This window comes from Octopus bimaculoides, chromosome 10 (assembly GCF_001194135.2).
Source record: "Octopus bimaculoides isolate UCB-OBI-ISO-001 chromosome 10, ASM119413v2, whole genome shotgun sequence".
NCBI lineage: Eukaryota > Metazoa > Mollusca > Cephalopoda > Octopoda > Octopodidae > Octopus > Octopus bimaculoides.
The window spans coordinates 24,957,959-24,962,441 of record NC_068990.1 but is presented as its reverse complement, the minus strand read 5'-3'; the positions used below and the strand labels follow the sequence as shown (position 1 = coordinate 24,962,441).

General features: G+C 39.1%; 1 protein-coding gene across 2 annotated transcripts in view; it reads left to right on the top strand.

Moving 5' to 3' along the window:
- LOC106883259 (uncharacterized) overlaps window positions 1-4,483 on the top strand; it is a 20,947-nt gene that overhangs the window by 12,111 nt on the left and 4,353 nt on the right. The window contains exon 4 of one of the 2 annotated variants that reach the window (XR_001411104.2): window positions 4,118-4,347. The exons of the other annotated variant lie outside the window; for it this stretch is intronic. The gene's annotated coding sequence lies outside the window, so the exon portion shown is untranslated. The remainder of the gene's footprint in view (window positions 1-4,117; window positions 4,348-4,483) is intronic. 2 annotated transcript variants of the gene reach the window in all.

Here is a 4,483-nt window from a genome sequence, read left to right as displayed (position 1 = left end):
GCCTTCTTTGATAACTTTCTGGTAAATGAATATGTTGGTTGTCTTTATTTTTTGTGTATTCACTGTATTGTAGTGAACAAAGTGGTTATGTGGCCCATGAATGTCATTCTTTTAGATATCTGGCCTGCCATGAAAAAGTTTGGTGTCTTCTGCTATAGAGTTATACAGAGTCACAGAGTTGTTAAGGCAACTGTTGTTGTTGTTGTTGTTGTTGTTTAGATTCAATCAACTTATGATCAAACCACATTCCAGATGTAACTGTTCCACACACACACACACACACACACGCATGATGTACCTTGGACTATATCATCAAATGTGTCCTTTTATGAAGACAACATGGTGTGATTTGAAGAATATTTGGCTGCTATATCTAGCAGGTCTAGAGACAATGCAGAGCATAGGTTCTCAACCCTTTTTTATCTATGGATCCCTTTGATTCCTATTTTGTTCTTCTGGACCCCTATAGTCTTTCAATGTTTTGAAAAAGTCCCATTATATCTTTATAATTAAATATTATTAGGAATTGTATAAAAAAAAAATTACTGAAATATTAAATGTTTTGTAGACTTATAATCATTTATTGCGAAGGTGCGTGGCTTAGTGGTTAGGGCATTCAACTCACAATTGTAAGGTTGTGAGTTCAATTCCTGGCAACTCATTGTGTCCTTGAGCAAGACACTTTATTTCATGTTGCTCCAGTCTACTCAGCTGGCAAAAATGAGTAGTACCTGTATCTCAAAGGACCAGCTTTGTCACACTCTGTATACGGCTGAATCTCCCTGAGAACTACGTTAGGGTTATAAGTGTCTGTGGAATGCTCAACCACTTACATGTTAATTTTATAAGCAAGCTGTTCCGTTGATCGTACCAGCTGGGACCCTCATCGTCGTAACCGATGAAGTGCTCCTTAAACCATTTATTGCACATAAATTTAAACAACAAAATCTTAAGTGAATCCGAAAAGTGAAATGGACCCTTATTGACAACCATTGATGTAAGGCTCCCTCTGGTGGCTTATTAAAGGAATAGATTTTTGAAGTAATGCAAGCCCGGTTTTTAGAGTTGGTTATAGTATTGTTATTTTGAATGATTTATGGCTAAAAAGGGAAAATTAAATGTGGATGCGTGACTGAGGTTGACAAACAACTGCATTCTGTGAACAGGACACCAACCTAGACCAAGATGGATAACTCTTACCGGTTCAGCTTATATGGTTGTCAATGAGAACCACATTAAGTCATGTTACAACAACAGAGATAAAATAGATAAAAATAAAAGGCAATTTTACATGAGACTTATTAATCAAGTGGCCATTCCTGCTGAAATGATTGGCAATGACTGCTTTATTGAAATATGATCAGTTGAATAAGTAACAAGTACTCTTACAAATAAAGGAAAGTAACTCAACATATCACATATATAATCTTTTCTACTCAAGGCACAAGACCCGAAATTTTGGGAGAGGGGCCCAGTCGATTAGATTGACCCCAGTACGCAACTGGTACTTAATTTATTGACCCCGAAAGGGTGAGAGGCAGAATTTGAACTCAAAATGTAAAGACAGACGAAATACCTCTGAGCATTTCGCCCAATGGGCTAACGTTTCTTCCCTATATATAATGGTGACATTCAGGTGCTCTTTGATACTCGGCATTATGGATGTGATCCCACTGCAAATTCGGTGAATAAACAAAACAGACACTATGTATGTGCGAGCCATAATGATTACATTACTGAGATGCTTTTAATTCATAAGTTTTACATCCTCTAAGTTAAAAAAATTGGCTGCAACTGATAAGGAACACAGGACCACAGGGGCTTCACACATAGACAAGAAATAATAGGAGAGAGAAACTAGGGGAGCAAGATAGAAGGGAAAAGAAAGGAATGAGGTGGAAAAGCAGACATAAGCAGGAATGAAGTGAGAAGGCAGTTGATGGATAAGAAAGGAATTACTAAAATAAGAGGAGGTGTAGGGGAAAACATTCATTTAGACTTGTTAATGTGGTAGTACTAAGTTCAAATACGAAAGTTTGTTTCCACTGTTTCCTTGAGTATGTCGATTGATGGTGTGCAAAAATGGAATGGCCTGTTGTATTGAAGTAGATGGTGACTAGTTGACCTGGCATACATAACATGTGCTTCTGAAAGAGGTTGGCAAGTTGTCTGCATGTTTTCCCAGAGTGCTGCATAGTTTGCATATGGTACGACATATAAGATCATACAATGTACAACAGAAATTCTGAGTAATGTGATATTATGACTCAGGCCCAGTGATGGTTGTAGCATTGCTAATATAAGGGCAGGTTTTGCATTAGCGGTGTCGTTAAAAGTGCCTGGTTGTGAGGGCCAGGGTGCTGTGGAGCTTCTAAGGAGGTTTCTGAGATTCTAATCCTTTTTGAAGGCAAGGAGAGATGGTACAGGAAGGATTGAAGTGGTTTGGGTTCAGTAAGTAGAATTTGGAAGTTGTGGAAGAGTTTATCTTTCAACAGAAGGCAAATGGATAAAAGATTAGAGAGTATGGAATAAAATCTAATGGTGTACTTAACTAGGATAAGAAAGCAGTAGTGTGGTTGTGCAGGACTAACAATTGATTGAGGATACATTTAATTCAGTAAGAAAGGTCACATTCTTTTACATTGAGATTCAAAATCCAAATCAATACTGCAGAGCCAGATAGAGCACAGGAATTGAGAGAATGGTATGACAGATTTAGAGTGTTTGGGGTAAGAAGAAGAGTAGTGGAGACAAGAGTGGGAGTTAATAGACTTGCAGAGGATGGAGGTAGACAAGTAAATATTGTTTATAGCGATGGAGGTTTTTAGAATACTAACAGAAGAATTGGATACAGTAGAGGGAAATTCCAAGTTAGGACGAAAAGAGTTAATCAACAAAATAAAACTCTCAAGCTGTTGTCTAGTGAGGGTGGTAGTGCTGATACAGCTGCCAAAGTAATGACTGTAAGCTCTGTAATGGGTTTTGTGAATTGGGTGAAGATTTGCTTTTCAATGCAGGCTACAAAGAGGTTTGCATAATTGCGGCCCATCCTAGTTCCCAAGGCAAACCTGTTGATATATACATCATCATCATCATCATTATCATCATCATCGTTTAACGTCCGCTTTCCATGCTAGCATGGGTTGGACGATTTGACTGAGGACTGGCAAGCCAGAAGGCTGCACCAGGCTCCAATCTGATCTGGCAGAGTTTCTACAGCTGGATGCCCTTCCTAACGCCAACCACTCCAAGAGTGTGGGGAGTTAGGTGGCTAGATGTTTGGAGTGATGTGGTTACAGAAATTGTTTGACAGCCATGACTGGGTTCTCCTGCTTGTGTGGCATGGTGCAGAGTCCTGTTGCCAGACATAGGGTCTTCCAGCAGCCACCTTCTTGACCCAAGGCAGCACTACCTTGTCCAGGCACTTGATGTAGACCTCTATGTTAAGGCTGAGGCTGTGTGGAAAGATGAATGGAGGCATAATGTCCCCACCACTAGTGATCACACTAAACACCATGATGTTGACTAGATGTTTGATTTTTATCACTCTTGGTACACATTTTGGAAGCATGGCAAGCCACCTGTTGTTCTGTGTATGTTTACCCTCTGTTTGTATTGGAGCTTCTGGCATGAATGCCAAGCAGTACAGCATGTTGTTTCCAAATTTTTGGCAGAGTAAATTGCATCATGGTGCTGTTTTTCTCACAGACAGTGCCTAACTGACCCAACTATACTGTGCAGTTAACAAAATCAAAAGCAAACAATGTGCATGTGCGAAATTAAAAATATAAAATGGTGACAATTTACCTACCGCACCCTCTGTGTGTGTGTGTGTGTGTGTGTGTGTGTGTGTGTGTGTTTATGTGTGCGTGTGTGTGTATATATCATTGTTTTAATATCCTCTTTCCCATGCTTACATGGGTGAGATGCAAATCGCTGAAGCAGACTTTTTATCTAAAATTACTTAGGGACATACACATACATTCACATCACCCATCATACATTACTCTCCTATGCCAACACTCTCTCCAAAACAAGCGATACATGAATGTTGGCTAAATTATAAAGCATGAACACTAGCAAGGAAATGACCTGACCATTTTTACTCTCTTCCTAGTTGTTTGGCCAGCCCAATGTACGGCTACAGCTACTGAGAAAGCGACTGGACTGAGTGCAACTTGTGAAGGGTTGAACCCTAAACTAGCCATAGAATGTGCGGTATTGAAGGCAGTCAACTTGCTGAAGAGAGTTGCAGAGAAACTGGAGGAAACAACATCAGAGTCAAGAAGATTTTGACTTTTGCAATGGGCTAACATATAGGAATATATACTTTACATACACAGATACGTACGTACATACATATATACATCCATCCAACCATATATATATAAGCGCTTTATAAATGTGAAACCCAGGGTAATTCCATAGACCAGCTTTATCTGTCTTTATATATATATATATATATATATATATATATATATAT